Source organism: Peromyscus californicus, unplaced genomic scaffold, assembly GCF_007827085.1.
Source record: "Peromyscus californicus insignis strain IS unplaced genomic scaffold, ASM782708v3 Scaffold_22__1_contigs__length_63687245, whole genome shotgun sequence".
Taxonomy (NCBI): domain Eukaryota; kingdom Metazoa; phylum Chordata; class Mammalia; order Rodentia; family Cricetidae; genus Peromyscus; species Peromyscus californicus.
Genome location: NW_026294525.1, coordinates 53,778,099 through 53,800,253, shown reverse-complemented (window position 1 = coordinate 53,800,253; position 22,155 = coordinate 53,778,099). Strand labels below are relative to the sequence as shown.

At 37.3% G+C, this 22,155-nt stretch overlaps 1 long non-coding RNA gene across 1 annotated transcript in view; it reads left to right on the top strand.

Moving 5' to 3' along the window:
* LOC128118161 (uncharacterized) overlaps nt 1–20,252 on the top strand; it is a 134,023-nt gene extending 113,771 nt beyond the window's left edge. The window contains exons 3-5 of the long non-coding RNA XR_008221031.1: nt 13,634–13,854; nt 14,776–14,925; nt 19,600–20,252. This is a non-coding gene — a long non-coding RNA (uncharacterized LOC128118161). The remainder of the gene's footprint in view (nt 1–13,633; nt 13,855–14,775; nt 14,926–19,599) is intronic.
* Nucleotides 20,253–22,155: the final 1,903 nt, after the last annotated feature.

Genomic DNA, 22,155 nt, shown 5'->3' with positions numbered 1-22,155 from the left:
ATCTAATCCACCATATAAAATTGAAAGAAAAAGACCACATGATCATTCTATTAGGTGATGAAAAAGCCTTTGACAAAATCTAACAGCCCTTCATGATAAAAGTCTTGGAGCGATCAGGGATACATGGGACATACCTAAACATAATAAAGGCAATTTACTGTAAATCTATAGCCAACATCAAATTAAGTTGAGAAAAACTCAAAGCAATTGCACTAAAACCAAGAACAAGACAAGACTATCCACTCTCTCCATCTCTGTTCAATATAGTTCTTGAAGTTCTAACTAGAGAAATAAGACAGTAAAGGGAATCAAGGGCATAAAAACGGGAAAAGAAAAAGTCAAAATATCACTATTTGCAGATGACATGATGGTATATATAAGCATCCCCCAAAACATTACCAGAAAACCCCCACAGTTGATAAACACCTTCAGCAAAATGGGTGGATACATGATTAACTAAAAAAAAAAAAAAAAAAAAAAGGAACCCTCCTATGTACAATTGACAATCATGCCTAGAAAGACACTAGGGAAACAACACTCTTAACAATAGCCACATACAATATAAAATATCATGTGATAATTCTCAACAAGCAAGTGAAAGACTTGTATGAAAGAAAATTCAAGTCTTTGAAGAAGAAAACAGAAGATGATATCAGAAAGTGGAAAGATATCTTATGTTCATGGATCAGTAAGATTACCATAGTAAAGAATGACCATCCTACCAAACGCAGTCTACAGATTCAATGCAATCCCCATCAAAATTCCAACACAATTCTTTACAGATCGTGAGAGAATAATACTCAATTTCATATGAAAAAAAGCCAGAATAGCTAAAACAATTCTGTACAATAAAAAAACTTCCATAGTTATCACCATCCCTGACTTCAAGCTCTACTTCAGAGCTATAATAATAAAAAAACTTATCATATTGGCATAAAACAGAGTGGTTGTACAATGGAATCAAATTGAAGACACAGATATAAATCCATACATCTATGAACACCTGATTTTTGACAAAGAAGCCAAAATTATGTAATGGAAAAAGGAAAGTATCTTCAACAAATGTGCTGATCTAACTGGATGTCTGCAGGTAGAAGAATGCAACACAAAACCAGATACACTGAACCTGATAGAAGAGAAAGTGGCAAATAGCTTTGAATGCATCCACACAGGACACAACTTCCTGAATAGTGCAGGAACTAAGACCAACAATTAATAAATGGGACTCTGTGGAACTAAAAATGTTCTGTAAGGCAAAAGTCATGAACAATAGGATAAAATGGCAGCCCAGAGAATGGGAAAAGATCTTTACCAACTCATATCTGACAGAAGGCTGATTTAAAGAATATATATATAAAAAAAACCTCAAGAAACTAGACATCAACAAACCAAACAACGCAATTATAAATGGGTCACAGATCTAAACAGAGAATTCTCATCGGCAGAATCTCAAATGGCCAAAATACATGCAAAGAAGTGTTCACATCCTTATCCATCAGAGAAATGTAAATCAAAACTACTCTGAGATTCCATTTTACACCTGTCAGAATGGCTATGCCAAAAACCACAAGTGACAGCTCATGCTGGAGAGGATGTGGAGTAAGGAGAACACTCCTCCTATTGCTGGTTGGAGTGCAAATTTGTGCAGCCACTTTGGAAACCAATATGGTAGTTTCTCAGAAAATTGGGAATTGATGAACCCAAGATCCAGCTATACTACTTTTGACCATACATCCTACCATAAGGATACTTGCTCAACAATGTTCATAGCAGTTTTATTCATAATAGCCAGAACTTGGAAACAATCTAGATGTCCCTCAACTGAAAAATGGATAAAGAAAATGTGGTACATATACACAACAGAATATTACTCATTGAAAAACAATGACATCATGGAATTTGCAGGCAAATGGATGGAACTAGAAAGAAATCATCATGGGTGAGGTAACCCAGATCCAGAAACACAAACATAGTATATTATTCACTTATAAGTGGATATTAGCTGTAAAGGATAACCATGGTACAATCCACAGACCCAGAGAGGCTAAGTAATAAGGAGGGCTCAAGAGGAGAAGTTCAGAACTCCCTGGGAAAAGGAAATAGAAGAAATTCTGTGGGTGGATTGGGGATGGGTGGGGATGGCACTATGAGGGGTCAGGTGAAGGGGGGATGGAGGAGAAAGTACTGGAAGGATAGACTGGAAAGGGGACGTTTTAGGGTGAGGTAGAACCTGGTACAGGGGAAGCTCCTAGGAGTCTACAAGGATGACCTCAGCTAAGATTCCAAGCAACATAGCCTGGTCTGGCTATTTCCTGTGACCAGGCAAGTCTTACACTTGTGGGACTGGGACACTAACCTTTGACCATTGTAGCTGGAGTTTTCTCCAGTCCTGCCCAGCCCCATGGACCCCACAACCACTTATAAAATGATCACTCAGAAGCTCGTATTAAATAAACTGCTCCGCCATTAGCTCAGGCCTACCACTGTCTGGCTCTGACACTTAAACTCAGCCCATTTCTATTAATCTGTACCTTGCCACATGGCTTGTGGCTTACTGGTTACTTACATCTTGCTACTCATCGCGCTGGCAGCATCATTTGACTCAGCCTTCTTCCACCCAGCATTCTCCTCTCTCCTTGTCCCGCCTACACTATCCTTCCTGCCTGGCTACTTACCAATCAGCGTTTTATGTATCAATCAATCATAGCAACATATATTCACAGCATACAGGACATCCCACAGCCGACCATAGTCTGTCCTACCTATGGGATGTGCTGGGGTAAGGGTGGCACAGAGATTGTGGGAGTGGCCAACCAATGATTGATTCAGTCTCAGTCCTATGCCACAAGAGTGAGTCCACCCCTGTTACTACTTGGAGTACCAGAACCATTCCAGATGCTGGATGGCCCAGAGACCTAGGATAGAACCAAACACGACTAGAGGGAAAAAAGCCATTGTAATGATGCCTAGTGATATTCTGTTATACTTATAGATTGGTGCCTAACCTAATTGTCATCAGAAAGGCTTCATCCTGCAACTAATGGAAACAGATGTGGAGACCCACAGCCAAACATTAGGCCAATGTCAGGGAATTCTGTTTAAGAGAGGGAGGAAGGATTGTAGAAACCAGAAGGGTCAAGGATATGACAAGAAAACCCACACAATCAACTAACAATGGCTCATAGGAGCTCACAGAGACTGAACCAACAACCAAGGAGCCTGTACCGGGACTAACCTAGGACCTCTGCACATGTGACAGTTGTGTAGCTTGGTCTTTTATGGTACTCCTTACAGTGGGAGCAGGGGCTGTCCCTAATACTTTCGCTGGCTTTTGGAACCCTATTCCTCATACTGGGTTGCCTGGCCCAGCCTTAGTACAAGGGGAGGTGCTAAGTCTTATGGCAACTTGATAGGTCATGTTTTGTTGATAACCATGAGATGCCTGCCATTTTCTGAATAGAAATGGAGGAAGAGAGGAATGAGGTAGGCAGAGGGGAGGTTGGGACAGAGATTGGGAGAAGAGGGAAGGGAAAATTGTGGTTGAGATGTAAAACAAATTAATTTAAAAAAGGAAATAGTATGTCAGCACAGTTTTCTCTGGGGAATGTTTGAAATTAAGCAAGATGTTAAAATAATTTGTACTTTCTGATTAAAGTGTTGTGAGAATTATCCTTCAAATAAGTGAAGTGCATCTGAAGATTTAATTTTCAAAATGCTGATCATTGTGTGTGGTGGTTTGAATGAGCAATATCCTCTATAAACTGAGACATTTGAATGCTTGATTCGTAGTTGGTGGTACTGTGGGGGGAGGCTTAGGTGATGCAGTCTTGCAAGAGGAAGTGTGTTGTTGGGGTCGGCTCTGATAGTTTAAAACCTCGTCTTATTGCTCTCTTTACTTCATGCTTGTATCTGAGCTCTCAGTTTGCTCTTCCTGTTACCATGCCTACAAGTTCTGCTATGTCTCTGTACCACAATGGACACTTATCCCTTTGGTATAACTATCAGATAAACGTTTCTTTGTATAAGTTGCCTCTAGCTATAGTGTTTTATGACAGCAACGTCAAGGAAAATAATACATATAGTGACAAAGAAAGCACATGATTTGTCTAGGTTTGGAAACATTTACCAACGGCCACAATAGAGGATCCATATATAAAAGGCACACCCATGATACCTAATGTTTGATAAATCCATTGTTGCATTAAGACATAAATGAATGATCATTAACCTTGGATAGAATACAGATGACAGACCAGAGGATGAGTCTACCAATGTCCAACTTAGCAAACCAGGGAGTTTATTGTCACACTTCACCTACAGAGCACAGATTAGAGATTAGTAACAGGAGCATGAGTGACTAAAAACCAGTTACTTCACTACAAAAATCTGATCTCATCATAGATAATAAATATATGTACAAGTCAAGATAAAAATTCCCCTTTCAGTTAACTTTCTACTTCTAGTTCTAATTTTGGTTAACTTACACTGTAGCATCTCCAAAGATCATTTTCAGCCTGGAGAGTTTAAGAAGTGGAGAGTAACCAACTCTAGGTTAGGATCCTGAGATGTTCCCTTCCTCAGTCTCCTGGGGAGTGCGAAGGGCTCCATTGCCATCAGCGATCCCTGGCTACTGCGGCTTTGCTCCTTTTATTCATTGTTATGGCTCCTAGATCTAGGAATGATCTGCTACATAGCAGTAATGGAGTAGACATGTTATACCCAGAAGAAAAATAGGCCATATTGTAGTAGGTGTCGAACACATATATCTGAAAATTAAAAGTCATCCTACTCAACAATCAGTACTGTTAAAATGAGTTATCAATCCATAGGAAAAAATGAAATTACATCTATATCTCCCACTTTGCACCAAAAAAAACAACTCTAATTAGACTGAAGACCATCTTTCAAAACCTTAAATGCCAAAATTGCTAGAGGAAATTTAAATGAAAACATTTTAAGCTATAGATGTATTAGTTATTTTTATCATTTGTTGTGATGAAATACCTTGACAAAAATAACTTAAGAGTAAAGGTGTTGATTTTGCTTCATAGTTCTAGGGTACAATCTGAAATAGTGTATAAGCCATGCTGTGGGAGTTTGAGGCAGTGGTTATAGGTACATCAAAAAGGCAGAGCATAACAAATGCTGACTGGAAGCTCACTTTCTCCTTTTCAATCAGATTGTGACCCCAGCCCAAGTTCTGGTACTGCCCAAAGATAAAGCGAGTTGTTGCATCTCGATTAGCATAATTTAGATAATTCCTCACAGTCATGTACAGAGGTTAAGCTAATCTATATAACTGCATGTGGGTCAAGAAGCTGATATTCTAAGTTATTCTGATTCTGTCAAATTGACAATCAATAACATTGAAACTCCACCCCTTGTCAACTTGACCTTCAATCATCACGTTAAATCCATAATCATATTCCACTTGTCTCATAGATTCATGGCCCTCTCATAATGCAAAATATATTCTTCCAATCATCAAAATTCTCCACATTCTTTTAAAGTTCCAAATATCTTTTAAAAATCCTAAGTTCAAGTTTTTTTTGACTCCAGGTAAATTCTCTGTACACCTACAAAATAAACAAATGCTAGTTCCATAGCTCCCATGTACACTGGCACAGAATACACCTCCTACTGCAGAGAAGGAAGGAAAAGCAAGGAGTGATTGGACCAAAGCAATCAGAAATGTAGATGGAATACTAAATCTTGTTGCGGCACATTGGTTGTCTTATGATAGAATCATCTAGGCTCCAAAGGCTGGCTAAGCATTGTTCTATCAGTTCTGCTGCAAACAGTTCACATAGACTTTTTCTTGTGCTAACTCCACACCTACAATTTCTTCTGTAGATGATCCAATGACAACTCCATGATTCTGGGGTCTCCATCGCAAAAGGCTTCACCTTCACAGTTTCATGTAATGGCCTCAGGGTTTCCATGCAGTGGCTCAGACTCTGCCACACATTGTCTGGACTCTGGTTCTCTGAAACCATGGCTGAATACTTGATGACGCCATTAGCCTTTGGGGGGTGCATGCAAAATCATCACTGTATGGCACTTTCAAGTTCCTTTGTGAGATTGATATGGAGCATAACTCAATGGACCTCTGTTGGCTGAATCAGCAAAATCACTTTCTTAGTCCATTATTTTTCAGTATGGAATCCCCTGAACTTCATTCTCATTCCAGGTTTTCTCCTTTAAAGCAACTCTGTGTTTCCCCAATTTGAGCCTTTAGGTGGGTTTGACTTTGATGGGGTATCTTTTCTACTGTTTGGTTGTAGAGCAGGAGTTTCCTCTGTAACAATTACAGCTGCTTTATTTCAGTACCTGCCTTGGCTATAATTTTAAATTTTCTCATGGCCTTTACATTGACAAATACATTTTTTTAAGTCTTTCTGCCTGATATTTCTCTGTTTCTTTACAAGCTTGAATGAGTGCAGTGAACTTTATCCATGCCACAGTCTGGAAGGTCTGCTCTCCTGAAATTTTCTCCTCTGAAACATTAGTTCACTACCTTAAAATTCAGTCTCTCCCAGGTTTTTAGGCTACAAACCAAATACAACCACACTGTCAGAGTATCACATGAGCAGTGTGATGGCTTGAATCAAAATTGCCCCCCATAGGCTCATATATTTGAATGCTTAGGAAATGGCACTATTTGAAAGGAGTAAGAGGTACAACCTTTTTGGAGTTGGTGTGGCCTTGTTGAAGTAGGTGTGGCCTTGTTGGTGTAAGTGTGGCCTTGTTGGGGTAGGTGTGGCCTTGTTGGAGTAGGAGTGGTCTTGTTGGAGTAGGTGTGGCCTTGCTGGGATAGGAGTGGTCTTGGAGGAAGTGTGTCACTGGGTGTGGGATGACTCATCCCTAATAGGCTTGAGGGCCAGCTGGCCCAAACAAGTCAAAAAGATACTTTCTGAGAACCAACCTCGGTGTGTTCAAGAGCCTTAGCAACAACAGCTGAGACATAATCTGGAGATGACCTGGACCAATGAGAGGCAACCATGTCACACCAGTAGATGTATATTCATCAGACCTCCCCCCAGGGTGGAGTAGAGGGTATATAAGGCTTGCCTCTTCCTGAATAAACTGAGCTTGCCGTTTCAACATTTTCCCAGAGTCTGCGTGGTTTGACTCTGTGCCTCTTTGGCCCCCTCCCCCAAAGGGAACAACAGCACAGGACCCTGCTACAACTGGGGATGGGCTTGGGGGTTTCAAAAGCTCAAGCCAGTCCCTGTGTCTCTCTCTCTGATGCCTGGGGATCTGGATGTAGATCCCCTTTGTAATATATATAAATTCTATTGATTTTCCTCTTCTAGAGAAACCTGGCTAATTTAGGAAGGTAAAAGAACACGTTGTAATGAAAACGGAAAGAGAATTACCAGGAACAAAAAAGTACAAGTTAGGGAGGAGAGAGGTATGAGACAGGAGCAGAGGGAGTGGACTAACAAAAAATATGCATAAACTATTCTAACAAAACCTGTACTTTGTGTGCTAATTAAAACAAAACAAGCTTTACATACATATAAATATATAATAATGTACATATATATCTTGAAAAACTGAAATGCATTGATACAAACTTTAAAAAATATAAACATACCTTTTTTACAACAATAATGGATTTTATTATGTAAGATTTGTTTCAACCTGTTGGCTGTTCACAGCAAGTGATTACTACAGCACACATGCTTTACTCTGGGTGGGTGGCATAGAAGAGGGAATAATCAAGATTAAAGCTGTTAGCATAATTTGTAAAATCTGATTGTATGGAAAATCCATAGCAGTGGTTGTTACACTGTTCTCTTTCGGGCAGGCTAATCTTAAAAAGACTGAGTACACAGTAGGGCTGCAGGTTAAGTCTTAAATGACCTCAGAATGTATTACTAACTTGCCTGTGCAGTCCAGCAAGTTCAGTTTCTTTGAATACAAGATATATTTTCATAAAATTGTATCCAATAATGATATCCAATTCGATCAATAGGCTCCCTGTGTTTATTTATAGTTTTTGTTTTTGTTTGTTTTTATCTTTTCTTTGATTGAAAATAGATTTTTTTCACACAATATCTTCTGATTACAGTTTTTGCTCCCTCTGCTCCGACCACTTCCTCGTCACCTCACCTCCTATCCAGATCAACCCCCTTTCTGTCTCTCACTAGAAAACAAACAAAATACAATCAAACAAAAACTGCTATGAGGCAGTTCCACCAGAGAACACACAAGGGCGTTCTTGAAGCCAAGTAGAAAGGCTGTATTTCTTGCTGGCAGCTGCTGCAAGGGGGACTTTCCCAACTCATACAGCCCCAGCTTCACCATTCTTTCTCTCTTATGAACGCAAACCACATCTTAGTTGACTCGTGGAAGTGAGCAAGAACAGTCAGTGAGACACAAAACTCCAGAAGCCAAAAAGCAAGGTTAGTGCATTCAAGGACTTTCCTGGGTCCTGAAACAATGAAGTAGGTCTTTGATGGATTAAGTCCTTGTTCTTGTTTTGGCCGGTGTGGGGTCTATCCACTGGGTTCTAAGCATAGAACAGTGCCTCTAACATGGCATCACTTGTGTGAAGGTCTTGGCGGGGGCTGTTACAAAACAAACAAACAGGAGGGCAAGAGCCAAAGACAAGGCCCAGGAGGCAGATACAGACGAGAGACACACTTATCGCCACACTCGGGGTTCCCCGAGCCCCGGGAGGAGGGATTTGATGGAGACATCCTCTTGAGAGCTGAATGTTCCAAGGTCTCTCACCCTCTGCATACTATCTGGCTATGGGGTCTCTGTATTTGTTCCCATTTGCTTCTCTGATGATGGCTGAGCAATTTAGCACTCTATAAGTATAGCAGGATATCATTAGCAGCCGTTTATCACCACATTCCTACAGTAGAACAGCATTTGGTTTTCTCCTAGATCCATGGGCTCTGTAGGCTCAGGTTTGGGGTCACCATAGTAATATCAAGCATTGGATTCCTTCTAGTAGAGTGAGTCCTAAGCCAATGAGATATTTTGTGGTTAATCGGATAAACTTTGTGACACCATTCCACTAACAGACCTCGCAGCCAGGTCACTAGAGTAGACTGAAGTTTTTGTAGCTGGGCTGGTGTTTACATTTCTTCTTTGGTAGTATGCAGAGTGCTTTCTGACTCCAAGAACAATAACCCATTAACTCTGAGCAGTGAAGGCTCTAGGCAGGTACCAGTTCAACTTCTCCATGTTCAATGAGTTGTACAGGTGTTGTCTTCCCCGCTGGGGCCGCCATCATTCTGTAGAGAGCAGCCGATAGCCTTGGCAACAGCCTGTGTTTGTCTGGGTGTTCCCATGGGACCCCTTGGGCCAACAACTATATTTCTATGCTGAAAAAAGGACATTTTGGAGAAAAAAATCAAATAAATAGCAAACAAATAGATTTACTATACTTATAAATTACAATATTCTATCACTTTAAAAAGTTAACTTTACATCAATAATATATTTAATGCAGCTCATTAATTGTTTAATTCAAAAATCTCTACAGAATTCTTTTGTCTTTGACACACTGATGCTAATGTTTATGTGGAGAAACAAATTAATTAAATTGGTGGGTTTAGTTTGAAAAAACAACATGAAATAAAGGCAAATACTTGTACTACAAAATTTCAAAACTAAATTCAAGGTTACATTAATGACAACCATGTCAGCTTGTGGAAGAATGGGCTCAAAAAGCAAAGGAACAGAATATAAATTCAGAAACCTATCTATACACATGCCTACTGATATTTTTATTAAAAAGCAAAAGATATATTCACAGGAAAATGATAATATTATAGATGAATTATGATTAAAATGAACTTCAATCTATGATTCAAAGTTATGGTTATTAATCTCGATTGTCAATTAGACAGGAGTAGGGTTGCCTTGGAAACAAGCCTCTGGGTATATACATGAGGATATTTCCAGAAAGCTTTATTTTTAAAATTTGTTTTTAATTAAAATATTTTGTCATTTCCCTCTCTCTCATAAAACCTCTCAAATGCTCCATTCCTTTGTTCCTTCCCAAATGTTCCTTCCTCTTTTTTCTTTGATTATTATTGCTATATACTTACAGACTTACATATGTATACACATGCATGCATGCATACACACAAAGTGTCTGTGTATGTGAATAAATCTCAAAATAGAACCTGCTGAATCTGTTCAGTATTGCTTATATGTATAAGTTTTTAAGGCTTATGACTTATAATTGGATAACTAATTAGGGGCTTACCCCTGGGGAAGACTGATTCTCCATCTCTCAGCAGTCATTGATTGCAACTCTTTTTTTTTTTTTTGGTTTTTTGAGACAGGGTTTCTCTGTGTAGCTTTGTGCCTGTCCTGGAACTCACTTGGTAGCCCAGGCTGGCCTCGAACTCACAGAGGCAACTCTTAACCTAGGGTGGGACCATGTGAGATTTCCCTCATCCATGTTGGGTGTCAACTGGTATAAATTTGTTCAGGTCTTATTTTGGCAGCCACAAAGTTACAATTTCATGTTTACATCTTCTCTGCCCTATATAGCAGACTCTCCCAGCAAACTGCCTAGATCTCTTCCTGGACCGACAGCCTCTCTGCCCCTCTTCCTTGATGTTCCCTGAATCTTAGATGTAGGAGTTCTATTGTAGATGTATCAACTGGGACTGGGTACCTCATGGTTCATTGTTTTCTTCATTTTGATCATTTATGGCTTTCTGTGATGGTCTAATTCTGCTATAAAAGCAAGCTTCGTTGATTAGGAATGAGAGCTAAACATATGTGTCCAGAAAGGTTTAACAGAGGAGAGAAGAACCATCTTAAATATTGGTGGCTGTATGCCATAGGCTGGGGTCCTTCACTCACTAAAGAGGAGAAAGTGAGTTGAGCACCATCCTTCATTTCTCTGTGTTCTCTGTGGACCCAATGTTATTCAAAAGCACAAATGACTTTCCTGCCTTAAGACAATGAAAGTGCAAGCCAAAAGTAGCCTTTCTTTTCTTGGGTTTCTTTTGTCAAATATTTTGTCCCAGCAAAGAGAAAAGTAATTAATATACTGCCATATATATTCAACTTAAAATGGCAAGAAATCTTCAAGTTAATGTCTAAACTATCATGGCAGTGGCAAGAAGTTGATAGGAGATTTTGGCATTAAATCACAGACCAATGAAGTCAAATGTTGCTTTACAAATGGAATTATATTATGTTGTTGTTATTTAATTTTTTTCTTTCCTTTTACATACCAACTCCTGTTCCATCTCCCTCCCCTTCTTCTACCCCCCACCTACCCCCATCCCACCCCATCCCCTCCTCATAGAGGGTAATGCCTCCCTTGGATAGTCACCACAGGCTGGCATACCAAGTTGGGGCTGGACCTAGCCCCTCCTGCTTCCATCAAGGCTGAGTAAGGCATCGCACCATAGGGAATGGGCTCTAAAAAGCCAATTCCTGTACCCAGGATATGTCCTGGTCCCATTGCCAGGGGACCCACAAACACATCAAGCCACGTGACTTTCACCTACATTCAGAAGGCCTAGTTTGTTCTATTTTTTTTTTAAGTTTCTTGTTTTTTACTTTTTATGTTTCAGCTTAGGTATGGGAGAACATGAGAATATGGAGCTTGAAGTTCAAAGTCATATATTTCTCTTCAGCAGAAACTCATATCTTTAGTTGTCTAGAAGGGAAAATTAAAACAAGCATCCAGGTACAAAAATGACAACATTTTCTATTCCTTTCTAGAATTTCCCCTTATCCTAACTTAAATGTGTCTCTGCTAAATTGTCTGTGGTCCACAGCATACTGTACTTACAGAAGATGTAATTTGGTCATCAGTTTGTACACTGTTGGAAGAAATTTTATTAGAAATGACCAAGGGAACTCGGGAGGCAGAGCCAGGCGGATCTCTGTGAGTTCGAGGTCAGCCTGGACTACCAAGTGAGTTCCAGGAAAGGCGCAAAGCTACACAGAGAAACCCTGTCTCGAAAAACCAAAAAAAAAAAAAAAAAAAAAAAAAAAAGAAATGACCAAGGGAAGTTGTTGGTTAATCTCTGTGGTCACCAGTCCACTGGTAGTAACATCTTTTGCACCAACAATACAAATCTGTCATTGCAACATTCTTAGTTCCAGAGTCTCTTCTCACTGTTCCACATTGTGTAATCCGAAACATTTACTGATTAACTGGTCAGCAGATGCAATGACATAGATTACTAATCAATAGAAACATTATTCTTCTGTTTTTCTATCTTATATACCTTTTCAGTTAGCTCTTTTCATAATTCATGTAAAATGTAACTAGTATAACTCTGAAACAAAGGACAGAAGTGGGGAGAGATAGTCAGAAGAAAATCCAGCAACCAAGCTGTGTGAGATGTTACAGCCAGTGTAAGGCAGGAAATTAACAAGGGAGTCGGATGTGTGGTTAAGTTCTGATGGAGATTTAACTGAGATCCTCACCACACATCAGACGAATATAAGGACCTAAAATGTGAATAGAAAATAAGGGACAGAACTCATTTGTGAAATGGTCTAATTTGAAAACAAAATATTTGTTTTGGGAATATTAGGCCCCTATCTTATTGAGGGTTTTTGTTGCTATGAAGAGACACCATGACCATGGCAACTCTTATAAAGGAAAACGTTTAATTGGGGTGACTTACAGTTCAGAGTTTTAGTCCATTAATATCATGGTGGGACATGGCGGTATGCAGGTAGACATGGTGCTGGAGAAGAAACCAAGAATTCTACATCTTGATCTGAATGCAATAGGAAGTGAGCTGAGCCACTGGGCATAGCTTAAGCATATATGAGACCTCAAAGTCCAGCCCCACAGTGACACACTTCCTCCAACAAGGCCTCACCTTCTAGTAGTACCACTCCCTATGAGCTTATGGGGGCCAATTACATTCCAACTACAACAGCCATTGTTCCTAGAGTGGCAAGAGGTAATCCAGGATGGTGGCCAGGCTTGTATAACTATATAATTCCTTATAAATATATATGAAAGATTAGAAAATGTATTCATCCACAGATAAGAATGGGAATACAGGATCATCATGCCTTATAGTTTTGGCAATACATATCTGAATTACATACTCTGTTTTTCCAAACATATCAGCAGCAAAGATTCAAATCTACAGTATCTGCCTGAAAGAATTTTGCTTGGGTAATTTTGAAAGAATCCATTCAAAGGCTTCCTCTAGGGAGCCTATTTCACAGTCTCAGACTTAGCTCATTTAGGTTTTCCTTGCACACAATCAACACTTTCTTCTGTTTAATTTAACCTTAATGAAGACATTATAGCTAACGTTTACTTTGTGTCCTGCAGATTTTCAACCCCAGGATCTTAGAAATTAAAGAAGCTTCTGAAAAGTTAGGTACAAAGAAATTAGCTAAGTCTCTGTGCTTGGGACTGGACTATAAGGAAAAAACACAAAAGAAGTGTCAAAATGATTTCAATGTGACTGTGTTTTTAACATCACTGAATACAGTGTACATTAAGAAAGTGATTGTAGTATTAATAATATTAATAAAATTAATGTTGAATTAAAATTAATGCTATTAATTAATGAATATTTGTATTTCATCTAATCTACTTTCTGTTGAACTGTGAGACTTTCTGTTACAACATATGACTTCCGTACCATGTCCTTGCTTCTAGGTGACTTCATAAAGGACATTAGATTTTCACCATGACTAAATGAATTGGGAAATTCAGAGAAAGAGTGGCCAGTTATACCAGGTTAGATAAAGGTGAAAGCTGTGAACAAATTACCCAAAATGAGAATCCAAGAATGCGCTAAGCATCTCTGTGGCTCTCAGGACTTCCTCTTGTCTCCTTGTATATCCATCTATTTATCACAAAATACAACAAAGTAAAAGGTAAATATGATTTTCTTAACATATTTTATTGGCTCAGAGGCAGATATTTAGCCTGTACTAAGCCAATCAAAGTTGTTTATAGGATTTTAAAAAACGTATAGTAGAATTGAATATATATATGTATGTATGTATGTATGTATGTATGTATATGTATATGTATGTATAGAGATAGAGAGTTAGAGAGAGAGAGACAGCTGGTATTCATTATTTAAGTCACAGGAGGGAAAGAAAATGAAACAGAGAAATACAAAGGGAAGAAACTTCCAAGGGAGCCTTTGAACAATACAGTGATGGGAGTGTCACCTAAGGCCTCTACCTACTTTGCATTTCTGTAGTTTGAATGTTTGGTTCCTTCCTGAGTTCTATTGTCCAATAACTAACGTATTTTATCTCGGCTAGTTTTATGTACTTTGCCATGGCTTGATAAAATTTCAGTATATATTCAGTGTCCCCTTAAAAATACATCTCAGCTTAATTCACATGCTGTCATAGTAATATGAGCTAAAAATTAATAGTGTGACCCACAGCCAAAGGAGCCTGTAATAGGAATTATGGAATATTGCCAATTATATATATATATATATATATATATATATATATATATATATATATAATTTCACAGTATATAATAACAAGTAAAAGCCTAAGTGGAATAGAATTGGGCTTGTATCTTAAGAGAGGAAACTATAGGTTTTATACTCCATTGACTAGAGAAGATCTTGAGGCAAGTATCAAATGGATGCAGTTTATGGGCCACTGTGTGCACTCAAAAGGAGCAGGAGATGGAGAGAAGGTGAAAAATCAGTGTTTTTTGGTTTAAGTAAGACTTCATTGTGACCAAATGGGGAGTTTGAGACAAGCTGTTAAAAGAACTTAGGCAACCTGAAATACGGGAACTAGACTTTTGTGTTCTTCTTTCAGTCAGTCAGAGACTCTGACCTTCACCTTTACTCCACGGATCTGTGATTTTCCAGCTCAAAGATGTGCTGAGAACGTTTCTCCAGAGGACAGGGTGCTATGAGCCATTAACAGCAAAATGCACAACAGTGGGAGAGCCAGTGCACCAGGCAGGTAATTGAGGACTTGCAATTTGAGAAGATCAATGGCATCCTCTATGATAAAAAAAGAGAACCTTGGAAAGGAAAATAAATCTTTAACTTGTGTATGGTAAAAATTATACAGAACAAAACTAAAATATCAGGGGCAGATGGTCAACTGTGAAAAAATTAGAAAATAATGAACATATAAAAGATGGATGCTGTTCAGTTTTAAAGAACTTAGTAAGTCAACATAAACTGAGTTAAGTAAGTCTGGAAATATAAATGCATGACCTTAAATAAAAGAAACAGAGAAATATTAGCATTTTCCTTCATATACAAACATCTGAAAGACACAAAGGCATTTGAGGTTATAAATATAAAAATGTCTGGATCATGAGCAGAAGGCTATTCTTGAAGTTTTCCTGTCTCTGGTATATTCAACCTACTCCATGTCTACTAAATGCACCATTAAAATACCTTGGAGAAGAAAAGTGATACATGCTTAAACTAAGATGTTTGGTGTGTATGGGAATGATAAGTGCTGAAAAATGCCCACAATCATTGACTGATTCATTGTAATATGAATAGAAAATTAACCATCAGCCTCTTCCTTGCCTCCTTTAAAGATAGATATTTGTGGTTTACATTGTTCTACTTACTGTCTTACGTGCTAGATTTTCATTATCATTCAAGTGTTCCCTGAGGATTATGATTTTTGTTGACTTTTTAGAAGTAATTTTCACTACTTTAATTCTAAATATATTTTAATTTATTACTATGCTTGAAGTTCATAGTTATTGAATTTCATGAACTTCATGTTTCACACACAAAATAACAAGAATAAGTCTAATGGGCTTTGTTAGCAATGTCAGTTCCCCTAAAATAAAAAAAAAATCTTGATTACCTATGGATAACAGCCCAATCACACGTCTAACACTAGACATATGAAGAAATAGGAAAATAAAACTCATACTAAACAAGAAACAATTACTGTACATAGGAACTGAGACTCTAAAATCATATTAGAAATATTTTCAAGTACTTAAAAATGTGAGCATTAGAAAGAAATTACAGATAATACAATAGAGAAGTAGAAACTGTCAAATAAATTCAACAAATTTTCTGAACTAATGAATCATTGAAAGATTTTGCCTGAATGAAGACTGTAAAAAATGGGGGGTGTTAATGAACTAGAAAGCAAGTCAATAGGATTGTGCTATTAAAAACTTAGAAGAAATTATTGAAGTGAACAGAAATATATATTTGTAGAAGAACAACCACCTCAACCTATTTGTAAATGGATAAATAGGAATGTAATATCAAAAGTATAGAAAAATGGAAGTAGAAGTGGGTAGAGAAGAGAGTTGAAGACAAAATTATATATGTAAGTATACAAAATTATATATATAAAATATAACACTAAATTTGAATATCATGAAGTCATTATACATGTCCTATAAATTCAGCTATTTAAGAAGATAACTACAAAGAAGTCCAAACCTAAAAACATTTAGTAAAGATCAGAACCAAATTCAAGGTAAAATATTTTAATTATTTTTAATTTTTAAAATTAAAATATAAGTACTTCATGTTCTCCTTTCCCTTTTCTCAGTCTAACCCCTCCCATGTATGACCTCCTGCTCTTTCTCTAACTACGGTGGCCTCTTTTTCTTTAATTGTTGTTACATATATATGGTGTGTGTGTGTGTGTGTGTGTGTATAGGCAAGGCTACTTATATAAGAAAGAGCTTATTGGAGCAGGCAGGTAAAATGCTGGAACAGTAGCTGGGAGTTCATATTTTATCCACAATCAAGAGTTAGAGAAGCTAACTGAGAGTTGCATGGGCTTTTGAAATCTAAAAGCCCACTCACTCCCAGTGACACACCTCCTTCTACAAGGCCAGACTTGTTCACTCTTCTCAATCAGTTCGACCAGCTGGGACCAAGAATTCAAACACAGAAGGTTATGTTAGCTGTTCAATCCATCACATATATACTGCATATATATTTCTAAAAATATTACTGTAAATATAAATACAAGCTGCTCAGTTAAATATATATATTATATATATGAACACATGCATCTATATATGAACTTTACATAATTTAATGCCACAATTATGTAGACAGTAAAATGGAAAATGATATATTAAGTAAATATTAAGAATCCGAATACTTTTGTAGTTTTATTAATATTGGATAATAAACAATGTTCAAAAATACTACCAAATATAATAAGAAAATTTTGAGAACTGAAGCATCATTTTAGCAGTAAGACATACTTCTAATCATGTATATTTCTAATAGAGCTTGAAAATACATGATGCGAAACCTGAAATTTTTACATTGAGAAGTTAGCAGAACCATGTGATAGTGTGCTGTTTTTATAGCAAGTCTATAAGGATATAGAAAATTTTAAGATAGCTTCAAATAGCTTTATTTAATTCATTTGTATATACTTTATGCTGGTAACTCTGAAATTTTCTTTCACAATCACATAGGCGATTATCAAATATTATACTATAGTAGACCATTAAAAAAATCTCAATATATTTCAAATCTTAAATTAATATAGACCTTGATCAAATAGAAAATTATACACATCTCTCCTTCACTTCTATTTCTCTGGCTCTGTTCCCCTTTTAACCCTTTCTGGGTCCAAGGCAAGAGATAGGTAATTATGACCAGCAACCAAGAAAATATTTCTTTGGTTGTTGGCCATGATCCAATCCCTCCTAGTCAATATCATTGCTTCATTGGTTAAGAGTGACTTGCATTTGTGATCATGTTCTTATCAGAAAAGGGTGAGCATGTAGATTGGTTCATTAGCTTTCCTTCAATTTTTTTCCCTGCTAAGGACCAGAAGGACAGTCCAAGTATGCAATACTAATTGACAGAAAATGATAGTCTCCATTTTGTGTAGTTAGCCCCAACATCTCCTAGCACATGGTTCTAGTGACTCCATACTTCCCTCTTGTAGAAGTATGTGAGAGATGGGGAACTTAATGATGGTTTCTACGAAGCCTGTTTGTGTGTATATAATAAACATATGTAGAACTATATGATACAGTAAATGTTTAGAGAGAATTATAGAAGGTATTGATTATTCTTTTGAGCTTTTCTCTTGATTTACCTTTTTCAATTTTTGCACTGAAATTGCTGAATTGTTTTCCTTAGACAAAATTACAGTTATTACTTTTAAGCCTGCTAATCAACTGTGTAAGTTAATTTAACATGTAAGTCATGTATATGTTCTCTAATTCTGCAGATTACTAAATTGAAAAACACAGTGATTTAAAGGATTGGGAAATGACATCTTTAGGGGTGAAAACCACATCACTAATTTTGAATGCAGAACACCTTTCATTGGCTTTCTCTCTTGCTTTTCTTGCAAAGCTGGAGAGATTCTGGACGCTGCTACATTTTACTGGATGTCAGGAGCTGATCTCGCATGGAATAATTTAGAAATCCATTATATGGTTAACATCTCACATTTTCCCAAAGTCTATACCTGGCCCACTGTAACTGCCAGTGTAGTAGAGAATATACCATATTCATGCTGCTTATCATTAACATCAGATTGCAGTAAGGAAAGCATATGAGTATGTGCTTCTGCCAAAGGGAATTTGGGTTTATTTTTTGGATGACACTAAGATTACATGGATATAAAGAAAGTACACACCAGCATGCTCCAGTGAGATCTTCAATACGGTGTACATAAACCATATCTTGAACACTAATGGCATTAAATTGTCTCAATTTTTTGAGCAGTTAATATGTTGTCGTATATTGTGTCTCTGTTTTACCTTCCCTGGGGAAAATTGAACTGTCTATTTCTTTGGATTTTAAGGAGTTTGTAATATGATGATGAATATATTTAAAAATGCAGGATACTACACAAATCCTAGTTATTGGACAGAATGGGTGTCTAATAACAAAGCTGAAAGCCGTAGACAGGGTGGCTTCCACAGTTGACTTGTTTTATGACAGTGTTAGAAGACAGCAATCTAGTGTCAGGGTGTCAGCAGGATCAGTCTGTGGCAGGGATTTCCTTTTTGTACAGAGCCACCCAATCACTGTGCTCATAGGCCTGTCATGTGATCACTGGGTGAGAAAGTCAGCACACTCCAGAGTCTAAGGACCTAACGATCTTGTCTAACCCTATAAAGGACATTTCCCAAAACCATCACATTAGAGGTTCAGACTATAATATCTGAATTTGAGGAAGGTGAGATTCAAATATTTAGTTCATGGGCTGAGTTATCATTATTGGTGACTGCACTAGACAGTGATGCATAGAAACGGGATCGTACAATGTGTGTGCAACTGTCAAGAGATCTGTCAGAAGGAATGGGCTTATGAGTGACTAGGCTTTGGATGTGCATGATGAGTCTATGCATGGAAGACTAAAAAAGCCAATAGGTCAAGTAAGTTCAGATCAGAAAGCCTACAAACCAGTGATGTATTTCCAGGCTATAGCCTGGCAGGCTGACCTAGGAAGAACTTCAGTGTCAGAAAGAAGCTATTGTCCAAGATGGAAATCAGTCTGGAAGGAGACTTTCTTACTTCCTTAGGAGAAGGTTAATGCTTTTGTTCAACACTGGCCTTCAACTCATTGAACAATAACCACACACATGAAAGAATACAGCCTGCTTTGTCATTCTACTGATCTGAATATTAATCTCACCCAGAAATATCTTTGCAGGCACATACACGACAACATTTTGATTGAATACCTGGGTGAGTCAATTTATCATGCAGAATTAACCATTAGAGCAACAACTAACTCAGGAAAATATCTGGCATCTGGCCCCAAGAACTTCATGGCTGTGGTAAGTTTCCTAGTGGGTGACAACTCTCTTCAATTCCATTAGCTAACAGACATGAAGAATCCTGAGAAACTCCCAACAGTAATTATGAGAAAAGAAACACATGGTAGTCATTACTACGTTTTCTTTTGCCTTACCCTTGCAGCACCTGCCGTTGAGAAGAAACTTTGGAGGTTTTCTTGAGGTTCGTTTTTATAGGAGCGATCCTGCATATTTTTAGGGTGAAAGAGACAGTGTGTTCATTCTTATAAACTAGATTATGTCTGCGTTTCCTTAACTGTCTTATTTCATTTCTCCCTCCTCAGTTTCAATCACTTTATTACAATATCCTTTTCCTCCATCATTATCCTTTCATATATGATTTCTAGAGAAGAGTTTAAACAAAGTTTTGAAACAGGAAAAACTTTTTAAATAACAGAGGATAAATTATTTGAATAAAGTCATACTGTATTAGGAATAGCGGAACTAGAGAGAAGATAATTTTCTTTCCTTCAAATCCAATCATTTCTCTGCTAAAACTCAGGTTTACAAAGATGAAATATATTTTTAAATTATTATCACTTACAATAATACAAAAATCATTTTATGTCTCTTAAGAATTTGAATTCTAGTTCCTCCCCATGGGAAGTCTTGCCTTCTTGTGTGGAGGGAAGTGGGGGGGGGGTTGCAGAGGGTTACTGGGGGGGCAGGAGGAGGGAAGAGGGGGATCTTGATTGGTGTGTAAAATTAATGAAAAATTTTTCTTAATTAAAAAAAGAATTTGAATTCTTTGTCAGGAAAACAGAAATAAAACATGGAAGACATCATATTTTAGAGTTAAGCATATACTTATACATATATTTATACAAGTAAGATAAATATTGTTCCTGTGAAATCAACCTTATTTAATGTTTTTATATAAACCCAGCTCATTATAAACTATAAATCTAAGATAATGGTAACAATTAAGGCAAATTTAAGAAAATTATTCATGTATTAATATGCAGTAATATTCAACACAGTCTGTAATACATGTTTCTATATATAATCCTTACTATTTATCTAGTTATAAAATGAGATAACCATGAACTGCACAAAATTTGGGTTTAAAAATAATTTTAATCAGCTCTTTACATGTTAGAATAAAAGTGTGCCCATTACCATCTAATGACACACTCAGCAGAAGCTTGTATATAACAATCCCCGTGTAAGCAGTATATGATGAATAGGTTATGCTGAGGACAATGTAAGCAAATTAAATCATTTAAATTTATCCACAGGTTACAATATTGATTATTTTATATTCCAAGAGGAAAACTAAGATTTACTTTCCATAGAGACCTATAAAGCCCTGAACTTTCTCCACAAATTGAAAAAAAAAATGTGAGAATATGTCCTCATACCAAGCCAAGACTGAGAGGATGGAAATGATTTGGGTTCTGGTCATGGTCAGTTATTCAGTCTGAAATAGTCAACAACAGTTTTCAACAAAGTCAAATTATGTTGCCATGGTACCTCACCTGCAAGTCTATCTGTTAATCCAGTGCACTTGGCCCAAAATTTGTGTTAGGTCAAATGGTAGAATTTCTTCTTTGGTGACCTTGTCCTTGTCAGGTTGCTATGAAGCTTGGTGAATTTGACCTGCTCTACTTTCTGTTTAATTGTGATATAATCTCACGAAAATGACACATTAAATACAATAGGCATAAACAAAGGGCTCTGAAGCTGTGTTTAGGAGCTTAGCTTTCTGGAGATGGCAAGAAGGAATTAATGTCCTGAAGTGGTATTGCCATCAGCTATTTTTCCCATAAAGGCCTGAAGGAATGGCATCCAGCTAGTTTGATTCTATTATTCCTCCTGAAATACAGCTCTGGACAAGAAGTCATCTCATGGAGACAGAATAATCTGTATGGCTCTAATTTCCATATGAATTGCAAGATTAAGGATGAGGATTTGTGCCTGGAGTCTCATAAGACTGATAAAAAGCAGCAGCGCATATGTCAGGAGAAGGCACCTTAATAAAACGCAGGCTTTGGGGAGAGCCAAGGCAGATGTGGAATGTAAAAGTACTTTAGTTTCTCTCTTCCTTATAATGTGGAGCAACAACTTTCTTTCTTTTTTTTTTATTTTATGGGTGGACTTCAGCAGTAAGAGAAACACATTCTCTTTCTCATTGCCAAAAAAAAAAAAAAAAAAGAGGAATTCTGTGTGCTCTGCCATGTTGCAGTCCCACAGTGAGCCCTGAAGCATAAATTGTAGACAAATCCCACAGCAGTAGGAAGGAGGCAGACAAATTGCCTTTATATATTTTAAAGCATAAAAGTTAAGAGCAGGTATAAGTAATAGAAAAAATTCATATGAGCTGAGGGGCTGAAATGTAGTTGGTATGGCAACCATCACTTTGAATTTTTGGACCTTTGTGTAAAATAAAATTCTAGTTATATTTCCCATTA